Source organism: Erythrolamprus reginae, chromosome 1 (genome assembly GCF_031021105.1).
Source record: "Erythrolamprus reginae isolate rEryReg1 chromosome 1, rEryReg1.hap1, whole genome shotgun sequence".
NCBI lineage: Eukaryota > Metazoa > Chordata > Lepidosauria > Squamata > Dipsadidae > Erythrolamprus > Erythrolamprus reginae.
The window spans coordinates 279,933,549-279,957,877 of record NC_091950.1 but is presented as its reverse complement, the minus strand read 5'-3'; positions in this window follow the sequence as shown (position 1 = coordinate 279,957,877).

The following is a 24,329-nucleotide window of genomic DNA, read 5'->3' as shown; positions in this document are numbered from 1 at the left end:
CAAACTTCTGTGAAATCAAACTGCCTACTTAGGAAGCAGCACTGATTGACAGTCAAATATACATGCTGTTGTGCAAATGGAATAGTTATGCAAATGAAATATTCAATTATTTGAGTGTTCCCTTTATTTTTTTGAGCAGTATATATTTAGATCCAGTTTAATCAATAAGGCTCTGAACTGGGGTTTCTGTCCCATTGGGAGCATATAAGCATTTATGATCAACAGGGCATCATAGTTAAATTAAATTAGATTAAAACTGTCATAGCATAATTGGCGTATGTATTGAGAGAGGATCCTTGAAATGGGACATAGTGTAGTAGAAACTAGGACTTCAAGGTCCAGGACCTCTTTTGTTCTTCCATGCCTTGTTCCTGGTTTGGCCCTAGTCAAATATGAATGAAATTTTTATTTAGGTCCACCCTATTAGGTTATTTTGCAAAGAAGACTAATAAGCCAACTCCAGTTTTAACAGATGTTTTAATAAGCTGTCAGATGTTTGCTTTAGGAGCCACATAAATATGCTTAAAAGCAGCAATCGACCTATTGGGACAAATTGTACGCACACTTGTTCTTAGATTGATGATTTATGCTTAGAACAATTTGAAATGAGACACTTTTTTCTTCTTTCCAGAAATCTTGAGAAAGAATATAGCTAATTTATCCAGAGCCAGGTTAATGGCAACAATATATCTTACATGCATATGGTAAAAATTGGACAGTAAATAAAATGGATTAGCTTTTTATCCTTCACTGTGACATAATTTATTTGAAAAGCATTGAGTAAGATTTGTCTCTTGTTGCTCAATTCCTGCTACTTAAATATTAAAATTGTGTCAAGAAAGCATGCTTAAATGGGAATCACAGTTGCTGTTTTTGCTTTTGTTATTGATTTCAAATGTGTCTCATTTAAAAGGTGTCCTATAGTTTCTCACCAGTAGTGATGGGCGAACCCAACGGTGTTTGGGTTCGGCAAGTTCGGACGAACTTTACACAAAATTCGGCTGAACCCGAACCAAATCCAAACTCGAACTCTGAACACTGCGTGACGTAAAAACTCCACCCCCGGAATTCCATCATTTTTTATTTTTACGGATTTTAAATTTTTATTTATTTTTATTTTTACGAAAAAGGACGCCGCAGTGGCGCTGCAAGCAAAGGGTGGTCCTTTCACATAAAAATAAACATTTTTATTTTTACGTGAAAGGACTGTCCTTTGCTTGCAGTGCTGCTGCGGAGTCCTTTTTCGTAAAAATAACAATGTTTATTTTTACATGAAAAGACCTCCCTTTGAAGGAGCTGGGGAATCCCTCCCATGAAGAGATTCCGGGGGCGGAGCTCTGACATCACCGGCAGGTTGCTAAGGACGCCATAATTTCGTGTTCATGTTTGGCATACCGAACACCGCAAAATTCGTTACGGATCCGAATTGTGCAAGTTCGGTTCGCCCATCACTACTCACCATAGAGCTACAACATATTTGATCACAAAGTAAATGAAAATAACACAACAACCTCATTGCTGTTTTGTGAATAAAAGTAACAATCATGCGCACAATCAACAGGATAATTTTGATTCCCACTTTTTAAATCCTGCAAATAATACTGATATTAGACTCTGGTCTCTGTAAAATAATAAAAAATAATATAGAAGTAATACAGAAATAAATATGAATAGGTTCCTTCACAATGGTGGATGAACCTGTTCTTGTGAACTGCGTATGCACAAGGAAACAATACATAAAAGCAGTTATACATCTGAAACATTAATCTTTTTCAAATAATTTCAAATAAATAAACAGGGGGTCCAATCAAAAAGACCGACTGTCCCAAAATTCTGCATTTCACATCTACACTATAGCTGGTATAGTTTGTTCATTCTTCTCTTACTATTTCTTTTATTTTATTATATTTCATTGATGTTGAAAGAATTAACATAAGGAGTTATCCAGAGATCTTACTCTCCAAGGCCCATCATAAGTATTACTTAAACCAGAGCACTCTTGTTAAGCTCTTATCCATACCAATATCAACTTTCTTATTGTAGTTGCACATTTTTGCCAAATGACTTCAAGAAGAATGGATTTTGTCAGCTGCCAAGTGTTTTCTGGAGTGGATGGCTCTATTAAATTGATCAATATAATTAAATTATGCCAACAAGGGAGGAAGAAGGGCAGGCTTGAGGAATGGCCCCCACCTTGCAAGATCCCCTGTTCTCTCTCAGGAGTTGGTTGCTATGCAAAGGCTAATGCAGGGGCATTTTGCTCCCACACTAAGTCTCCGACTATGCAGCTGCGAGAGCCATCATGGGCTTCCCTAAATATGCCCATGTCACACCAACACTCCGCAGTCTGCATTGGTTGCCGATCAGTTTCCGGTCACAATTCAAAGTGTTGGTTATGACCTATAAAGCCCTTCATGGCACCGGGCCAGATTATCTCAGGGACCGCCTTCTGCCGCATGAATCCCAGCGATCAGTTAGGTCCCACAGAGTTGGCCTTCTCCAGGTCCCGTCAACTAAACAATGTCGGTTGGCGGGGCCCAGGGGAAGAGCCTTCTCTGTGGCGGCCCCAGCCCTCTGGAACCAACTCCCCCCAGAGATTAGAATAGCCCCCACCCTCCTTGCCTTTCGTAAGCTCCTCAAAACCCACCTCTGCTGTCAGGCATGGGGGAATTAAGATAATCTTTCCCCCTAGACTTCTACAATTTATGCATGGTATGTTTGTATGTATGATCGGTTTTTATAACAAGGGTTTTTAGCTGTTGTAGTATTGGATTTTTTACATTCCGTTTTTTGTCACTGTTGTTAGCAGCCCCGAGTCCATGGAGAGAGGCGGCATACAAATCCAATAAATAAATAAATAAATATGCCACTGCCATGACAAGATAATGTCTTTTTCATCCCTCTGCCATGACAGGGTATCAAGGAGCTGCAACAGAGGGCCAAAAGCCACATGCAACTCCAGAGCCACAGGTTGCTCACCCCTGCACTAACAGGATGCTAGCCAGATGAATACCAATGGAAGCTGATAGGCAGTTCAGTTCAGACAAGTCTGTCCTTTCTACTATAACACCAGTTAATGGGAAAACAGAAAAGACTTTCAGATGCGATTAGGAAAAAGACAAGTAAGGGAAGCTGCCTGTTTCTCCCATGGCCTATTCTATGTGGCATGCTCCAGAGTCAGTTCACCTGACAGTCTGGTCATCCTCCAGCCAGACAGCAAAACCAGGAATGTTGTTTACAAAGAATGAGTCTTGAGCAATTTATCTGAGGGACGAATTGAAAGTCTATGCTATGCTTTTCTGTCTTTGTTTCTGTTGTTTTAAATGTAAATATTCAATAAAGATTTTTTTTTTTTAAAAAATAAAGTCTATGCTATGCAAGTAATGTCTTCACCTGTAACAGAAATTTAGCTTACCATCTTTATGGAAAGTGCTAATTAATTTTCAAGCTTTGAGTGTCAATTTATCAAGCCCCATCACATAGTTTCATAGCAAAGCACGGGTATCAGCTAGTAGTTTAATATTTTTATATATCATATAGGAGGCAAGAGGGAAAATCTCTCAATCAGTCAACCCTAGTTTTAGGGTTCATTATTGTTTTCTTAGGTGAGACATATAAAACTTTAGGAAAAACAGAATTGAAAATTTCTCAACCATTGTCAAATAAAGATTAAAAATGAAATCCAACCATTTTTACCATGGTTCACTCCGTTCAGGTGCATTCCCAAACAGAGGGACAAGTGTTAAACAAAATTGACCAAATCCGTGGAATGTTATTACTGCTGCCTTGGCGAAACTCACATTTGCCGCTCTCCTCCACATTTTGTTCCTTCTATATTCTGGAATAGCACTTCAGTCTGTTCCAAATTATACTTGGCCTGTCCTAGAAGTAAGATAATTGAGTTTAAATCCTGGATTCACTAGCAGGTCTTATGCATTTAGTTACAGCTGTTGCCTGCCTGTGCAATTAAGGCATTGCTTTGCTAGACAATGCCCATCAATGTGGCACCAGCTAGGAACATTCAAGTCTCCACCTAAGTCACTGAGCTTCATTTCTTGGATAGGGTGATGAATCTTCCTTTATATGCCATTCTTTTAATCTCAGGTTTATAAAGGAATCTGCCTTATACAAGAGGAACAATTGTCCATCTGTACCTTTGCTGTTTGCTTTGGCTGCATCTTCTGAGAATCACAGGTAGAGGTTTTTAATATCTCCCTTGATCCCTTTCATTTGAAGATGCCTGGAATTGAGCCTGGGGCCTTGGGTAAGCAAAGGAGATGCTCTGGTTATAAATCTACAATCCCACAAATTAGAGAATGACTTTTAATCTTTGCCAGGCTAAACAATGACAAGTGATGAATCTTCTGCAGAGGTTGGAATGTTATGCCCTAAGGAAATTAATATTCCATTTGATGAACAGGAGAGACTTTGCAATCAAGGTTCCTATAATTAAAATATTGGAACACAAATCCTATTAATTATATGGCTTCTTGTAAAAGGAATCTCTCTTGACTAAAATGAGGAACCTTCGCTACCACTTGGACCTCTCCACCTTAAGCACCAGGTGAAAATATCTAAAGTATTATTGCTTGCAGCCGTAGTTATGTACCTTGCTCTGTGAAAGCTATTTGTGGTTATTGCCACTCCTTACCTTTGAAGCTATGGGAGATGAAATTCCAGCTTGTGAAACTGATGCCCGCAGGTATGAAAGGTATGATAACCTACAGGCCAATCAAACACTTCTTTCTCCTGGTCTTGCCTTCTAGAGGCAATTCTTATACATTTGAAGGATTAGGGCTTCTAAATATGAACCAAGACACCTTGATGACTAATAGATGACAGCAGAGAGGTAATTTTTTGTATCTCTGATATCTGGTGGTCACTTAGAATTTTGTAAGCTCTCCAAATCCCCTAAACAGATTTTTAAGCTTCCCCTGTTTGATTTATATTCGTAATCCATTTCTTTAAAAATGACTTCTTCTGGATTTGAGATTAAGTACAACCAATCTATTATTCTCCAGCAGCAGATACTTCCAGAGTTGCTATAAATACAACTCTAGTACAATACTACAAAAATAAAATAATGCTTTTAATAATAATACCTTGAAAATACAGTGGTACTTCTACTTACAAACTTAATTCATTCCATAACCAGGTTCTTAAGTAGAAAAGTTTGTAAGAAGAAGCATAGGAATCAATGTAAAAGCAAATAATGTGCGCGATTGGGAAAACCACAGGGAGGGTGGAGGCCCTGTTTCCTCCCAGGAGATTCTGAGAGAGGCCCCACAGAGGCTTCTCCCTGCCTTTTCCAGCCTTGTTTCCTCCCAGGAGATTCCTAGAGAGGTCCCATGGAGGCTTCTCCCTGCCAATTTCGGAGCCTTGGGTTTGTAAGTGGAAAATGGTTCTTGAGAAGAGGCAAAAAAATCTTGAACACCCGGTTCGTATCTAGAAAAGTTCATAAGTAGAGGCGTTTTTAGGCAGAGGTACCACTGTACAGGAATTAATCAACATCACATTTCAAAAGCTATAGCACTTTCATTCCCTCCCACATCAGAATCCTAAATTTCTTCTGTTCCATTTATTCCATATATTGATTTTGAAGTCAAACAAATACACTTTTAACTGCTGATTTTGCTTTTTTCACATAGAATTAGAGATAGGTTCAAGAGGGAGGGCAAAATGTTGATCTAACATTCAAGTACTGACAAGTAGATGTAGGCAATTATATGAGTCTTTCTTGTTACTTGATATATAATCATTTTTCAAGATAAGGTTTCTGTCTACTCGCACTTTTTCAGATTAGTTCCTTGGAGAAATAATTTCTATCTGCTCAGCAAGAAGCATAGTTTTACACTGTACCACCTTTCATCAGCGATGTTACCTTTTTTTGGAACAGCTTAAATCTGTGGATCTGTCACAGCAGAACCCACCACTCATGACAGCAGTGAAGTTATTTGTGTTGACAAGGCTTTCTACAGACTAGTCCTACCAACGATTTATCTCTGGGCAAGAACTATAATTCACCCTCCAAGGATAATGGAGTACTATGGAATAATACCTCCCTTAAATGGAAATCAAAATAAAATTTTACTCCAGTCCCTGATTTCTTCAAGTAGGATTACGAGACACGATGGAGAACTATTGCCACGGGCAATGCAACACTGAAGTGCTTTAATCCAAGATCTGAATCAGTATGAGGCAGTATCCCATCTTTTCCCAAAAAGAGAACTGGACTACCCACCACACAGATTATCCATCCAGTGGTTTACCCATCAGATGCTGGGTTGGCTCTATTGAAAAGTATTTTGAAGAAGAAAAAGCTGACTTGATGGCATGTAATCAACCAAATACCATTTTTAATAAGGGGGAAAAAATCTGTACTTGTAATGTCACTTTATCAAAAAGTTATATATTTCTTTCTTCCATTTTAAATAGATCAACCAGATCTGGCTGTAATTCTAGAGATCTAGATCTAGATCTAGATGGTAGCAGAATTTTCTATGATTCTTTGCTGCCTTCTAGTGGCCACTTAAATGTTTTCAGCCCGTGTCTAGTACTCCTACCTTTAAATGTCCTGTACCGTGACTGGCTTTGTGCTGCCACCATAACTATTCATTTCTTTTTGCTGTGATGCATTTTCTCTTGTTTATTCTTAATTGATATTTAAATGGAAATCAAGTGTAACTCAAACTATTTCTAGACTTCTCTAAGAAACTCCTTGTCTAGCCATTTCTTACCAAATCTGGTTAAGAATTATCTCGCTCCCACTGTCTCATTTCCTTCCATTTCCCGCTACTGTTTCGTATAAAGAGATGATGCAATCCAGCTATTTTTAACCTCAATTTGGGCTGTGGTATTTTTAAAAAGTTTAATCCTGGATGGTTTTGTACAGATAATACCCAGACATCTTTTCCTTTTTACCATACTTATGAAATCACTTTGTCTTCTCCTTCTCCTTCTCCTTCCTCCTCCTCCTCCTCCTCCACAGCTTATACCATTTAAAATTGGTTGTATGCATGTATTTGAGTGACACACATTTTACAAATCATTTGGAAAAGTATCCTGGAACTTTCTCAAGCACACCAATTCTCTGCTATTTATTAAAGCAGCTCCGCTTCCCCCCCCCCCCCCAGTTGTCCTATTTAAAAAAGATAGTTTATTATTTTAATAGGCCCCACTGAGAAGTCCTGTAAATGTCACAAGAAGGGCCTGTCAACAAACTTTCTTGAGATGATTGAATCCAATAGGTGAAATGTATTTTCTTTCTACTGCACGTAGGCCCCACTGGCTGGGATTTCTGAAAATGTCATTTCACCAAGACTGATTTCCTGCCCCACTGTTTTCGTCATATTCTTTGTTCTGCATCACGATTACCATATTTTTGGAGTATGAGACACACTGGAATATAAGATGCACCTTAGCTTTTGGGGAGGAAAATAGGGAAAATAATCTGCTTACCACGTATTCATCTGTCTAGTATCCTCAGTCTGGTCAGCTTCAGCACATTATTTTATCTCCTGGTTAAGGGCTTTAAAAAATTATTCTGAGAGAGTAAGTCAGTTTGCAAGCCAGTAAGAGCTGGGAACATCATTTGCAACTGGAAAGAAACAGTCTGAGCAAGTAGAGCAATGGGAAAAACTCTGCAAAGACTTAGGGCTTGGAAAACATTCTTCTTTGCAGAGAGTAACAATGAAAGAGCTTGCAGGCTAGTAAGAGCTGGGAAGATTGTTAGTACCTGCTTAAGGCTGGAAAGAAACATTCAGAGCAAGTAAAGCAATGAAAAAAACATACAAAGAGAGGGTTTGGAAAACATTCTTGGCAGAGAGTAACAATGAAAGAGGTTGCAAGCTGGTAAGAGCTGGGAACATTGTTAGCACCTGGTTAAGGCTGGAAAGAAACTTACTTGGAGCAAGTTAGAGCAATGAAAAAACTCTGCAAAAACCTAGGGCTTGAAAAACATTCTTTGCATAGAGTAACAATGAAAGAGCTTGCAAGCCGGTAGGAGCTGGGAACATTGTTAGCACTTGGTTAGGGATGGAAAGAAACTTACTCAGAGCAAGTTAAAGCAATGAATATATTCAGAGTATAAGACACACCCAAATTATCATCCCCTTTTATGGAGGAAAAAGGTTTGTCTTATACACCGAAAAATGCGGTAATTGAGGGAACAGAATGGGAAGAATATGCTATGAAATCAGAGCATTTTGTGCTGATGCTAGAAGAGGTTACCTTCCTGTTACAAGAGGGTAACAATCAATGCAAGAACACCTGCCCGAAGACATTCTCATTTGTTTTATTGTTGTGACTCTCCCTTGCACATTTATTGTTTGTAATGAAATAATTAAAGAAAAAACATTAAAACAATGCACATGCAAGCAAATTATATGACCAAATACGTTTATCGTTGTATGGGGAAAACAAGTCTAAGTCAACCCAGTAAACTTCTTGCCTCCTTGCAAATTTTAAAAATTGTTTACATTATTAATTCTAGACGTTTAACTTTAACATTTTAATATTGACACACAATTTTACATTTTGATGCTTTATTGTACACTGCCCAGAGTTCCCCTTCTTAGGAAGATGGCCCATTCAGAAATGTGAAATATGAATAAATAAATAGATATACAGTGAATCCATGCTTCTGAATAAGCATGGATTGGGTAGATCTATTACATTGAAAACTGGCAGAGGAAAGAGATCGGCATATTTTTCTGAAACGTTTATAGCAGTCCAAATTTGCTTACGGGTTCCAGAATGCCAGTTCCAACAAGACAACCCAAGGAAGGGAAAATAGGGTCACATTTTCTTAAAAGGAAAAATGAGCTTCTGTTTTAACCTCAGGGAAACAATAAAGTGGAAACTCCTGATATTTCTCCATCTTTAATTGAAAGCAGGGCGAGTGGCTTCCGTGGCTGTGCTGTAGTTCGTACAACAACAAAAACCTTCCCACCCCTGCAGCTCCTCTTTTCATGCTTTGTACCCACAGTCCTCATTTCACCACTCAATAACTTATGCAACTCAGCAAATGCTCTATTTTAAGAATAATTTGTTGTGGCTAGGAAAAAGAGCTTCAGTAGAGCTTCAGGAAGTTTTATGACTTTAGATCTCCTGGATGAAAAGCACATGCCATTTTTGCTATCTTGCTCAAAACTTTACCCTTAAACCAGTGATGGCGAACCTATGGCATGGGTGCCAGAGATGGCACATGGAGCCATATCTGCTGGCACGCAAGCCATTGCTCTAGCTCAGTTCCAATGTGTGTGCTGGCCAGCTGCTTTTTGGCTCACATACAGGCTCTGGGAGGGTGTTTTTGACTTCCAGAGAGCCTCTGGGGCAGGGGAAGTGTTTTTGCTCTCCCCAGGCATATGCAATAGCACGCACCCACGCTCTTTCAGCACCCGAGGAAAAAAATATTTGCTATCACCTCACCTCACTGGAGACCTCACCTACAAAAAGATATTGACAAAATTGAACGGGTCCAAAGACGGGCTACAAGAATGGTGGAAGGTCTTAAGCATAAAACCTATCAGGAAAGACTTAATGAACTCAATCTGTATAGTCTGGAGGACAGAAGGAAAAGGGGGGACATGATCAAAATGTTTAAATATGTTAAAGGATTAAATAAGGTCCAGGAGGGAAGTGTTTTTAATAGGAAAGTGAACACAAGAACAAGGGGACACAATCTGAAGTTAGTTGGGGGAAAGATCGAAAGGAACGTGAGAAAATATTATTTCACTGAAAGAGTAGTAGATCCTTGGAACAAACTTCTAGCAGACGTGGTTGGTAAATCCACAGTAACTGAATTTAAACATGCCTGGGATAAACATATATCCATCCTAAGATAGAATACAGGAAATAGTATAAGGGCAGACTAGATGGACCATGAGGTCTTTTTCTGCCGTCAGACTTCTATGTTTCTATGTTTCTATCACTGCCTTAGACTATCCACTGTTGACCTCACCCGATTCCTAAGAGGTCAGTAAGGGGTGTGCATAAGTGCACCAGCGTACCTACCATCCAGTGAAGAGCCGCTTGTCATACCTCCTACTGGTGCGCCCTCCGAGGCTGTAGTGGACGTGCACTCACCCATCGGGCATGTGCACACGCATCAGGGTGAGATTTGGCTTCTGCGCATGCACAGCAAGTGAAATCTTGCACAAGGACGCGTGCGTGTCGGGGTGAGATTTGGCAATTTCCCCAGGTATAATCATAATTAAACTCGTGATTATTGTTGTCACATGATATATCGCAACTTTCCCCCCCTTTCGCTAATTCAGAGCTGGGCATGGCCAACATGTGATGCAGCCAGGCTGTGGGACATGAGTTTGACACCCCTGCACTTATGTCTTTTAAGAACCAATTTGGCCTAAGTGGCTAAGGTTCTGACTTTGAAACCAGGAAACTGAGGTTCTTTTTCCACTTAGGCATAGAAGCCAGTTGGATTATTTTGGATGTCCAACGACCTTTATTTTTTTATAAACATAATAAAAGAAGAATAAAAATACATAAGAGCAACAGAACAATCTAACCCAAAGGTGCTTTTCAAATGGCAGCTGGACTTTCTGGGTTTTTCTCCCCCACATATAAATGTTTCACATCTCATTTAAGAAGCTTTTTCAGTTCATAATAACTGGGACAGGGAGAGAGAAGTCCAGTTACCTTTGGGACAACTCTGCTTGGGGACAATCTTGATGATTGAGAATCTCCACAGAACAGTCAATCTAATTGCCATATTGTGCAAACCTTCTAAAAATAATAATGTAATGTAAGAATGTAAGAATTCTATTTTCCAGATCATTGAGATGGCCTGCAGAAGCCTACCAGTTGGCTACTCAGAAGAAGAAAAGTTTGAGAACAAACAGGGAAGTTTTCCACAGTGGCAGAAAGACTTGAGAAAGGGTTGTGCCCTTAGTCTTCCTTGGCCAATGTCCCAAGGACCCTCATTGAGTCATCACTGATGGCAAACAATGGAGGAGAGCTAATTATATTCACTTGCTTATTGATCCAAATGGTCCTGAACCATGAGCAAACATCATGTACAAAATTCTTCCAAGCTAAACATGTCTTGCACAATAAATTAGTTCAATCTGTTGGTTCAGTTTTTAACATGGTGGTCACATGCTCAAGCTGAGACAGTTGCCCCTGTCTTTAGCACTTGCATATAGCACATTTGTTTAGGAAAAGAACACAGTTGTAAGAGATTTAGTTGTCAGAAAAGTAAGCCTTAAAATGCTGTCGGTGAAGCTTGTTTGGGTTATATTATTTTGAGCAAGCAATAACATGAGCTGAACAAATCCAATGGTAAATTCAAAGCAGATTTCACAATTTAACTGTCTTCAGAAAGACCAAGTTTCAAATAAACATAAGTGGACAAAGGTCACCAAAGGATATTGAAAAACTAAACTGAAAGTGATAGGTGAACATGAGAACATCTTTGTTATTACTCAGTTACGGGAAGTAGTAACTCCCATTATTGCATTCCCTTGGCCACGTCAGACAATCAAGTCATCCATTTCTAAACTGAAATTGAGCATATAAGTACAGGGAATTTCAAGAAATTTCTGTCTGAAATGTTCTTCATATTTCTGTGACCATTTTCAAGTATTTGGAGGCTTCATAATCCATGTTTTAATGACTTATTTCAACTTACTGGTAACATTCTCTCCAGTGTGATGTAACAATGGACTTGCCTCAAATATGTATCTTATCAGGACAACTGAATCTGTAGAGTATTGCTCCTTATGAATGAAACATTTCTGTCTATTTAATGAGGCTTAGAGGGTAAAAGAACTCAAATGGTGGCATCTGGGCAGGTGGGCGGAGCCTCACGCTCCTTTTGTGGCCAGTTCTCCGATGACTGACAGGCACGAGCAAAATGGGAGCATTTCACTTTTGGTTACAAGTCAAGCACTGCCTGAATTAATCTCTTAAAATGTTATTTATTTGTTTGTTTGTTTACTTATTTATTGGATTTGTATGCCACCCCTCTCCATGGACTCGGGGCAGCTCACAACATTTCAACAATAAAACAGTATACAAAATACAATTGGATCCAATTAATTAAATAGTTAATCTAAAACATTACAAATGTTAAATATCAAAAATCATTCACTCAAAGACAAACCAAGCATACTAATCATTCAGTGGCTAGAGGCTGGGATCTAATGATTCCAAGCCTGGCAGCATAAATATGTTTTCAAGTTCTTACAAAAGGCAAGGAGGGTTGGGGCAGTACGAATCTCTGGGGGGGGTGCTGATTCCAGAGGGCTTGAGCCCCCAGAAAAGGCTCTTTCCCTAGGTCCCACCAAGCGACATTGTCTAGTTAATGGGACCTGGAGAAGGCCGACTCTGTGGGACCTAACTGGATGCTGGGATTCATGCGGCAGAAGGCGGTCCCGTAGGTAATCTGGTCCAATGCCATGTAGGGTTTTATAGATTAGATTAGATTAGATTTATTGGATTTATATGCCGCCCCTCTCCGCAGACTCAGGGTGGCTCACAACAATGGTAAAAAACAGAAAATGGTAACAAAAATAATATTTAGCAATCTAAATTACAGTTTTAGGTTAAAAAGTCCAAAAAAGACCCAAATTGTTGGGGGCAACATACTGACTCTGTAAACTGCTTAGAAAAGGCTGTGAAGCACTTAAAATGGTAAGTCTAAGTCAGTGATGACGAACCTATGGCACGGGTGCCACAGGTGGCACATGGAGCCATATCTGCTGCCACATAAGCCATTGCCCTAGCTCAGCTCCAACATGCATGTGCGTGCGGGCCAGTTGATTTTTGGCTCACATGGAAGCTATGGGAGGGTGTTTTTGGCTTACAGAGGGTCTCCAGGAGAATGGGGGCGGGCATTTTTGCCTTCTCTAGGTTCCAGGGAATCCTCTAGAGCAGGGGTGGGCAGCAGGCAGGACGGGATGGAACACAGTTCCACCGGTGGAAATGAAGATGTTCTGCTGCACGAATCCCAGCGACCGATTAGGTCCCACAGAGTTGGCCTTCTCCGGGTCCCATCGACTAAACAATGTCGTCTGGTGGGTCCCAGGGGAAGAGCCTTCTCTGTGGTGGCCCCGACTCTCTGGAACCAGCTCCCCCTGGAGATTAGAACTGCCCCCACCCTCCTTGCCTTTTGTAAACTCCTTAAAACCCACCTCTGCTGCCAGGCATGGGGGAATTGAGACATCTCCCCCGGGCCTATACAATTTATATATGGTATGTTTGTGTGTATGTCTGCTTAATAACGGGATTTGGCATGAATTATTTTATTGCTGTTGTGAGCCACCCCGAGTCTACGGAGAGGGGCGGCATACAAATCTAATAAGTAAATAAAAATAAATAAGATGCATGACATCGGCGGCTGTCACTTCCTGGATTACTGGTCGCGTCTCGGCTCTCCTTTCTTTCCCTGCTGCTGCTACTGTGCCTACGCTCCTTGCTTTTTTCCTCTTTCCTCCTTTCTGGCCTCAGACAAGCTTCCCTTTCTCTGGCCCGGCTTCCCTCCAACCTCACGTGACCACCTCCTGCCTGAGGTGCAAGCGGATGGTTTAGGTGGAAGCGGCGCCAGCGGCATTTATGCTTCTGGCAGTACCTGTTCGCCCAGCTACGCAGCCTGAGGTGGTGTGTGTGTGAGATCCAGGAAGGAGAGCACAGGAAACGCGAAGCAAATTGTGACCCCAGCAAGCGATACTGGGCAGGTTGTAAGTCGAGGACTTAACAGTTCACTTGAACGATGATGATCATTCAAGCCACTCCCACCTGATCACATGGCCAGCAAGCCACTCCTACCCAGTCACATGACCATTAAGCCACACCCACAAAATAAGACACACACACAGTGTGGCAGTAAAAAGTTTGGCTGCCCTTTACTGCTCTAGAACAGTGGCTCCAAATCTTTTTTTGACCACCTAAGCATCACTAAAATCCTGAGGCCTCCACCCCCCATGACATATAATTCTTATTATTCAAAAAGTGAACTATTCATGCGGAGGAAGCCTAAAAGGCCATTAACTAGGTTTAAGCAAGGTTCTAATTGCCCCCATTAAAAATGAAATTGCCCCCTTGTGGGGCATGGGCCCCACATTGGGAACCATGGGTCTAGAGCCTGGGCGGGGTGAAAAATGGGTCTATTGGGCCCACCAGAACTTGGGAAACGGGCCATTTCTAGCCTCCAGAGGGCCTCCAGGGGAAGGGGAGGCCATTTTCACCCTCCCTAGGCATTGAATTATGGGTGTGGGCATTCGTGCAAGCATGATAGTGCGCTTGCACACACTTTTGACACCAATGCCATCACTGGTCTAAGTGCCATTCCTAAGCCCCCTGCTGGTGATGGGTATAAACAACCTGTTTGAAAACCTTGCTTTTCTGATAGCTAAATAGAAATCTATCTTCAACTGTTACTTACCATTGTCCACGAGAAGGATAAAAAAGAGTCAAGACTACAATGATTGCAACGCTATTGAAGCTCTGCCCCCTTGCAGATATCTTGATTGCACACACACGCAAAGGGGGTGAAGCTTCAGTCCCTACCTTGTCTTGTGAATGTTGCTGCCTTTATTATTTTTTAATAGGTAGCATTATCAACATGTAAACTTCATGCAAGTTTTTCATGAAGAGATAATGTTTACTCATCTGGCCCTTTGTTATGGTGTGATGACCAATGGGTCTCTGTTCATTAAAAGAGGAGATGTTACGCTTTGCGTTATTCCTCAGTAGATGCAAAGGATAAAACCTTTTGAACATTGCCGTATTCTAATGTTCAGAGCCATTGGGTTCATTTTTAGGAATGTCTTTGAAATGTTTCAACTTTACAACTTCCCAGAAAGTACAACTCACTGTGTTCCTGCCTTGGAGTCTCCTCTTATAAACGACTCCATGTTCCATCTGGAGGTGCTTCCAATAAAACATATAAAGCAGTATTTCCGGAAAAATGAAATGAAGGGGGAGAAAAGTTTGGCGAGGAAGAATATCTGGGCCTCTCTCATAAAATTATGTGGGTGAGGTAAGCTTCCTCATTGCTTAAGAGCAAAATGCCTTTTTGTAAAATTCCTTTTTGTAAGGGATCTTTTTTCTCCTACTTCTTTTATAAGAGATTTTTTTGTCTGCAACTCATCAGCCCTGTGTGTAAAAATAATTATGATTCCTATCATATAACCTTTTAATTCAAGATTTTGAGATGTTCTAAGCTTGAATCAGAAAATAATTTAAAACAACTAAAGAGGTTTAGGAGGGGAGGTTTCAAATCAGCATGATAAATCATTCTCATGTTTCTGCTGTGTGACCAGTTTTCCTCATTAGGTGTAGGTCGGGCGTCTTTTCCAAGATGGTTTGAGGCTGTGCAATCACATTTACAGAATGGATTGTGAAATTAATGAAATTGGCTGTGGTGGTGTATATAAACTAACTTGATTTTTTTTAAAAAAAGACTTTGTCTAGCTGTGTTTCTAGGTGGAAACCAGCTTTGGACTTTTTTGCTAGAAGCCGAGAGAAAGGCTATGTTCGTTTTGGGATTTGACGATTAGAACTGTTTACAGAAATACTGTGTAGCATTGAATTTTAGATCAAAAAGCTAATGTATTTTATATCAAAGAAAATTGGAAGTTACCCTTTTTAGATTCCGTTTCTTTTTCCTTATTACTTTGCACCTTTCCCTTCCCTATTTTTTTTTTATTTTATAATTCTTTTTCCTTGGTTTTTTTTAATATTTTATCTTTTGCAGAAATTGTTCTGCCAGCGTGTTTCAATCACCCGTAATTACAGGGTAATTAGTCCAGGAAGACACACACCACACAATAAAAGGAAAACCAAAACAGAAACAGCTCCCTTTTTAAATGTCAAAGGGATTTTCAGGTACACACAAGGCACAGATAACTGGAAAATTGAGTCCAGTTATAAAGTCCAGAGAGTCCATACACAATCTTGAACAGCACAAAAACCACGATCTTGACGAAACAATGAATCAGATAAACTGCCATGAGGCTAAACAAGCACACTGTTCTTTTTATCTGTAGCACTAATTACAGCAGCCCCACCCAACCACAGGTGGCCTCATTTTCTCTTGTAATAATCCTTCAGTTGTCTCCTATGCATCACTCTATGCATACGTGTATGTGTCATTAATTCTTGTTCAGAATCCAAGGATGGTACAGATGATTGATCTCCTCCTGGGCTGTCTGCCAAACTCCCCTCTTCTCTGTCACTCACGCTTCCTTGGTCAGAGGAGGCTTCGTCGGCAGATTCCATCGGGAGCAAAACAGGCCTGCGGCATGTGGATGTTTCCCCCACATCCACCTGCACATTCCTTGGGGCAGGAACTGAGCCAGAGCTAACCACAACAAGAAATGTAATGAAGTTTTTTTTTAAAGGAATTAAATACCAGGGCACATGATTTTACTTAACATAAGACATAGTTATAGACATCCGTTTTTCTTCATAGCCATCTATTCTTTCTTTTTGATTATCAATTAAAAATTATCTCAATCTGGGCAGCAGTGTAAAGTCAGATGAAGACATTTTAAAACAAAACAACTTTTCCCATAGTTCTACTGTTTTAATTAGGCATTGGAGCTTTTCAAACTTTAATTGCACAACAAAACATTAACATAGACTGGTATTTTAGACGTTATCTGATCTATCACATATGTAAAACATCTGCTTGAAACAAATGTGAAAATGCCAGGAATGAACTGATTACGTGACTCAGTTACTAATATATTTTATAGCTCAGTGGCCTTTAAATTTTATGTTTCATGGATTTCAATAGTAGAATAGAATACAATGGAATAAATTAAAGTAGGAATTCCCACTTCTTATTTTCAGGCAATTAAATGAAAAGTACCAAGAAATAAACTTGACATGAATGCAGAAATAACAACAACATTTAGGGTTATATAGTACCCCATAATGCTTTAAAGTACTCTAGGTAATTTACAATGTAAGCATTATTTGCCTATTGCTCCCAACAATCTAGTTCCTCATGTATCCCAGCAGCCAGTTAGGTCCAACAAAGTTGACCTTCTCCAGGTCCCATTGGCCAGACAATGTCGACCGGCGGGGCCTATGGGAAGAGCCTTCTCTGTGATGGCCCTGGCCCTCTGGAACGAACTCCCTCTGGATATATGTACCGCCCCCCCCACCCCGGTCTTTTGTAAAGTTTTAAAAATCTACCTTTGCTGGCTGGCATGGGGGCCATAAGTGATGAGACTGTCTCTGGACGATACTAGATATGATTGGACTGGATGAATGTGTGTGAGTGTACATGGGGTCTTTTAAAATGTTTTTTAGTAAATTTTCATAATTTTATATAGTTATTTAGATTTCTTATATATTGTTATACTTAATGTTGTATGTCGTCCTGAGTCGCAGAGAAATCTAACAAACAAAAAGCAAGCAAACAAACAAACAAATAAATAAATAAAGTTTACTGACCTAGGAAGGATGGAAGGGTGAGTTAGCCTTGATCCCCATCAGGGTCAAACTTTAGGCTGTGAGCAGACTTTGCCTGCAATTCTGCACTTTAATCACTCTGCCACCAGGACTCTTAAAACACAGTCTTTCCAAAAATATATATTGTATATTTATAATAAATAAATATACAATATATATATATATATATATATATATATATATATATATATATATATATATATATATATTGTATAAGATATAATAAAATAACAGGATCTCGTTAGGTCCAGTTCATAAATGCTTGAATCTGATGCCATGGAATTCTAACCTGTTGACCACAAGCTATATAATACATTCAAGCTATATAATACATTCAAGCTATATAATACATTCAAGCTATATAATACATTCAAGCTATATAATACATTCAAGCTATATAATACATTCAAGCTATATAATACATTCAAGCTATATAATACATTCAAGCTATATAATACATTCAAGCTATATAATACATTCAAGCTATATAATACATTCAAGCTATATACAGTGATCCCCCGCTCGTTGCGAGGGTTCCGTTCCAGGACCCCCCGCAACGAGCGGGTTTTCGCGAAGTAGCGCTGCGGAAATAAAAACACCATCTGCGCATGTGCAGATGGTGTTTTTACTTCCGCAGCGCTAGCGAGGAGCCGAAGATTGGGGGCGGCGCGGCTGTTTTAAAACGTCGCCGCCGACATGGGGGGCTCGCTAGCCCCCCCTAACCCGGGTTGGGGGTTCGAGGGGGTGCTAGCGAGCCCCCCATGTCGGCGGGGACGTTTTAAAACACCCGCGCGGCTTTCCAATGAGTCCCGAAGACAAACGTCAAACTTCCGCGTTTGTCTTCGGGACTCATTGGAAAGCCGCGCGGGTGTTTTAAAACGTCCCCGCCGACATGGGGGGCTTGCTAGCACTCCCCCGAACCCCCAACCCGGGTTTGGGGGTGTGCTAGCGAGCCCCCCATGTCGGCGGCGACGTTTTAAAACACTCGCGCGCCTTCCCAACTGAGCCCTCAAGCCAAGCACCAAAGGCGAACTTCTGCGCTTGGCTTGAGGGCTCAGTTGGGAAGGCGCGCGGGTGTTTTAAAACGTCCCCGCCGACATGGGGGGCTCGCTAGCACTCCCCCGAACCCCCAACCCGGGTTTGGGGGTGTGCTAGCGAGCCCCCCATGTCGGCGGGGACGTTTTAAAACACCCGCGCGCCTTCCCAACTGAGCCCTCAAGCCAAGCGCCAAAGGCGAACTTCTGCGCTTGGCTTGAGGGCTCAGTTGGGAAGCGGCCCGAGCGAACGGCGTGGGCGGGAGAAGGGCGCGCGAGCCGCGGGCGCGCGGGCAGGCAGGCTGTGGACAAGCCGTTCGCTCGGGCCGCTTCCCAGCTGAGTACTCAGCTGGGAAGCGGCCCGAGCGAAGCGGCAGCAGCGAGGAGTTTGCGTGGGCGGTGGTGGGGAAACTCCTCACTGATGCCGGCCAAGAGGGGGAAGACCTAGGGAAGCCGCCCAGCAGCTGATCTGCCCAGCGCCATCTACGCATGCGTGCCCATAGAAAAAAAGGGCACGCATGCGCAGATGGTGTTCTGACTTCCGGGTTCAAATATCGCAAATTACCCTGTTCGCAATGGTCGGGGACGCAATAACCGGGGGATCACTGTAATACATTCAAGCTATATAATACATTCAAGCTATATAATACATCATAGTACATTCAAAGAAACCAACAGCACATTTCCCCAAAGTGAGGTTAATTTATGAAGATGATGCCAGTTGATGCTAAGATGGCCAATTTCAAATTCTCCTTATCTCTAGTCCTGTGACTTACTTGTAGTAACCCTAAACTTTGAGGTATGCAAATGTTGCCAAAGAAGGTACTTTAAAGGTACTTTAAACATCTATTAAAGCCCATAAGCATCTATCTTCAAGGAATGACAGGCACAGGCAAATGTTTCCTTCTAACTAACTTTTCATTGTGAAAATATGACAGTAGAACACTAGTCAAAAATCTGCTTTTGATGACAGTTCAATGACCTGGTATGAGCTATCAGTAGAGAAAATCCTGGTTGCTTCATAAGGAACAGCTTGTTTTGCTGCTCTGGGACGGAAAGCTGTTCTTTTCTAACCCAGTAGCCTTTCAGTTTGTTCCTCCATGGCTCAATTGACATTATTTCAGAGATAAGCATGATCTGTAAGGCTTCCAGAAGCATAGCACATACAGTACGTTCAGGATACTTTTGATTAAAAGAGAACAAACAGACCTAAGAAAAGAAAAGAAGAGAAGAAAAGGAAAAAAAAAAGAAAAAAAGAAAAGAAAAGAAAAAATAAAATAAAATAAAATAAAAGGCTAATCTTTCTCTTGCAGCAGATAATTTTCTAGCCAATGCTTACTATTTTTGCAGGCAGAGTGCTGGATAAAATCAAGAGGATGGAGTGAATTTCTTAGGAAGGAAGCTCCATTAAAAAAATATAAGGCTAGATTGCCAAGAAGTAAACCTATTTTTGTCGTAGGAAATGCTTTAATCTGACTCTATGAAGGCAGGTCCAACTTGCCCATTGAGAAAAAATTAATCCATACGTTTTGCCCAGGCCAATCCTACCGACAGAGAATCAGCTGACAGAGATAGTGAAACAGTACTGTAATGACAGTTTCTAACAATTGGTCTCTCTTTCATTTCAGGGCTTGGGTACATCTACTGCCCAATCTTTCCTGGTCTTTGCCCTAGTTGTGGGAGAGAAACTTATCCTATCAACAATAGAAACACAGAAGATTGACGGCAGAAAAAGACCTCATGGTCCATCTAGTCTGCCCTTATATTATTTCCTGTATTTTATCTTAGGATGGATATATGTTTATCCCAGGCATTGTTTAAATTCAGTTACTGTGGATTTGCCAACCACGTCTGCTGGAAGTTTGTTCCAAGCATCCACTACTCTTTCAGTAAAATAATATTTTCTCACGTTACTTCTATCTTTCCCCCAACTAACCTCAGATTGTGACCCCTTGTTCTTGTGTTCACTTTCCTATTAAAAACAATGTTACAATACAGACTGAAATGTCACCACAGTTATCTTCTGAATGTTGAATGAGCAGCCAATGCTCCCTTGCCCTTTATTCTAAGACAGTGAAATGTCTGGGCCAGCTCTGCAAGTTTCATTTTCTAGAACTGGTAAACTCATTTATGCAGAAATGTACTTATTAGCCACACTTGGTCCTGATATTCCTAAGACAATACAAGGGAGGTTGGAGTTCATCTCTTAGGAAGCCATTACCATAATGGTGCACCAATTTGATAAATAAAAGGCAAGGATTTCATATAGTAGAATGCTAGCATGTCATTGCCAAGTTGGTTAAAGCATTGGAAGAGAAATACAGTGATACCTTGTTTTACAAACTTAGTTGGTTCTGGGACGACGTTCTTAAGGTGAAAAGTTTGTAAGACGAAACAATGTTTCCCATAGGAATCAATGGAAAAGCAATTAATGCGTGCAAGCCCAAAACTCACCCCTTTTGCCAGCCGAAGCGCCCGTTTTTGCGCTGCTGGGATTCCCCTGAGGCTCCCGTCCATGGGAAACCCCACCTCCGGACTTCCAGCAGATGTGATCAGTGAAATTGCAGCATCGCAAAAACACCAAAGTCCTCGAAACCCCACCTCCGGACCTCTGTGTTTTTGCGATGCTGCGATTTCACTGATGCTCCCCTCGCTGGGAAACCCCACCTCCGGACTTCCATTGCCAGCGAAGCGCCTATTTTTGCCCTGCTGGGATTCCCCTACTGGGATTTCCCTGCAGCATCACAAAAAACACGGAAGTCCGGAGGTGGGGTTTCCCCTGGAGGGGAGCCTCAGGGGAATCCCAGCAGCGCAAAAATGGGTGTTTCAATGGCAATGGAAGTCCGGAGGCGGGGCATCCCAGTGGTGGCGGCTTGGGTTTGTAAGGTGAAAATAGTTTGTAAGAAGAGGCAAAAAAATCTTAAACCCCGGGTTTGTATCTCGAAAAGTTTATATGACGAGGCGTTTGTAAGACGAGGTATCACTGTATAGGCTTTTTGTTGGTCAATTGCCTTTAAATTGCTTTGTCTGAAAGTTGTCACAGGAAAAAGTTTGGGAAAACTCATTAGTGAAAGGCTAATTCAAAATTCAACACCCCCCCCATTCAAATATGATCCTATTAATTACAATTATCTTAGCCTATCTCAGCAATATTTTTTTCCTAACAGATTTTTTTCATCTGTACAAATGTTATTCTGTACAGTATATGCATATTTTAAATCCTTGTATTTGTAATTAGGATCACATAACAATTTGTATAATTTATTTACATACATCGACATACACGGTTATACAAATTCAGCGTTTCTTTGGGTGGCTCATTCATTAAAAAAAAAACCCTCTTAATTATGATGGTATCCAACAAATCCAATGATTGCTGCTACAACCTGGCCATTCTTTTTTCCCCATTTCTCTATCCAATTATAAGCATTGTTTCTAAAATGTAAGAATTACATATTCACCATTGCCACTGCCTGCCTCATCCTGGTAAGCTTATCAGAAGGGAAAACAGGATGGCATTGGGTGGGCACCAGAGGGAAAGTTGCCCAGATATCTTCTCAACGTAGCCATGACTCATCTATTTTCCTGTTCATATCTCACGTTTTTACAGGCCAGAATGGCAATTTTCCCCAGAGACCCCAGTTTTCATATCAAATGATAATTGTTTCACCTCACTGATAAAACAAAATTGCCTTTGTTAGGAAAGTAACACACCCTGTTGGTGCAGAACAGGGTTCCACCAGAGATAAATATAGATGTTTTCCACTATCCTAAATGGAAACAGATGTAAAAGCTTAGCTTTGAGGTACTCTTTCAGCCTAAGCCAGTGGTAGGCAAAGTTGGCTCTTCTATGACATGTGGACTTCAACTCCCAGAATTCCTGAGCTAGCATGATTGGCTCAGGAATTCTGGGAGTTGAAGTCCACAAGTCATAGAAGAGCCGACTTTGCCTGCCCCTGACCTAAACCAATCCTGAGATTCGTTCTGAAAAAGAACATCCACACCCTTTTTTTCTCTGGAATTTCCTAGCTAGGGTCTTTCATGTTGGACATGTTAAAGCCCCTTAATTCTCTGTGGGGTGATCTATGACATAAATGGACTCCTGCCCCGCAATTCAGGGCCTTGCTATGTGTCCATAGCAAGTGAGATTTAAAGGAAATCTTGAGGATTGGGTCAGAGTTCTTCTTCTTTTTTAAAGGATTCATCCCTTGTCTTCCTCAGGCTGCATTTCCCTCTCTTTTTCTCTTCTCCCATCCTTCTCTAGGTGGTTGGTCAGCCCAGCTTGTTCTTTCCAGACCCAAATTGACTCCTTATTGAAGATTTTGGGAATTGTTTTCATAACCATGTGAAATTAAGTTCAGGATCTAATGGTTGTGCATCTCTGGGTGCTCCTGCATAGTGATGGGCGAACCCAACGGAGTTCGGGTTCGGCGAGTTTGGTTGAACTTTGCATGAAGTTCAGCCGAACCCAAACCCGAACTCCGAGCACTACATGATGTCAAAGCTCCACCCCTGGAATCCCATCGTTTTTTTATTTTTACAGAAATTTTATTTTTATTTATTTTTATTTTTACATAAAAGGACGCCCCAGTCGCACCGCAAGCAAAAAGAGCTGGGGAATCCTACGAAGGGATTCCGGGGGCAAAGCTTTGACATCACGTATACTTCTTCCTGGCCGGCTGAAATAAAGCCACACCCCAGGAAGAAGTCTCCCTGTCATCAAAGCTAAAAATTTTCCAGGGGGGCCTCTCGCGACCCTCACACTGACTTCAGGGTGGCCAGCCGGCCGGGAGTGAGCACGCAGAGGCGGCTCCAGGCGAGCGAGGCCCTGCGCTGACTGGTGTGGCAGCAGCAGAAGCATGCGCCCATCCTTTCAAGATTCCGGGGGTGGCACTAGAGTAATGGTGGGAGGACAGAATCCAGGAAGTGATCACCTTGGTGTGCTTAGCATTCTGCCTGTAAGCAGCGGCGTGTGGAGGTAAAGCCCAAAATTGCGGGCGCCCCCGGAGTCCAGAAAGTGACGTCAAAGCTCCACCCCCGGAATCCCTTCGTGGGATTCCCCAGCTTCTTTTGTGCCTCCCTCCCAGCCTCCTGACTGGCTGACAGCTCCCCGGTGTTTGCCTTTCTCCACCCCCACCGGTGCCCGGCTCCTCCTCCTCTTCTCAGCAGATGACAGCTGGGCGGTGGCGCTTCGCGGTGCTCGGCACGAAAGCTGAACCGGAACATGAATTTTTAAGAAAATTCAGGTTCGGGTTCATCATGCTGAACACCGCAAAGTTCGGTACAAACCCGAACTGTGCATGTTCGGTTCGCCTAACACTACTCCTGAACTGATTACTTACTAAATTAAGCTCCTGTTTTTTCTGCAGCTTGGTGACAAGTTCTCTCTTATCAACACTGCCTCTAGCTTTGTAGAGATTGCATCTTCCAGTCAGACTGAGAATTCTGGGATGCCAGTTGTGGAAGGAGACTGCGCAGAGCAACAGACTGATTCCAGCTACAGCAAAGCAGCGGTTATGGACCAACAAGCCCTGTTCAATTGAATGGCTTTCCTCATTATAGCCCTTTGGTCAAAATAGCTGTGGGTCTAAAATGCAGCTTTGAGGAAAGTAGAAGTGTAATAAATGAAGAATTCATTCATTCATTCATTCATTCATTCATTCATTCATTCATTCATTCATTCATTCATTTATTAGATTTGTATGTCACCCCTCTCCGTAGACTCGAATTGTTTTCAGTTGCAAATAAAGGCAACAAGTAATTTATTTATTTATTTAATTTATTTATTCATTTGTCCAATACACAATACATATGGAAGAGAATAGACATGAAGTAATATATATAAAGATA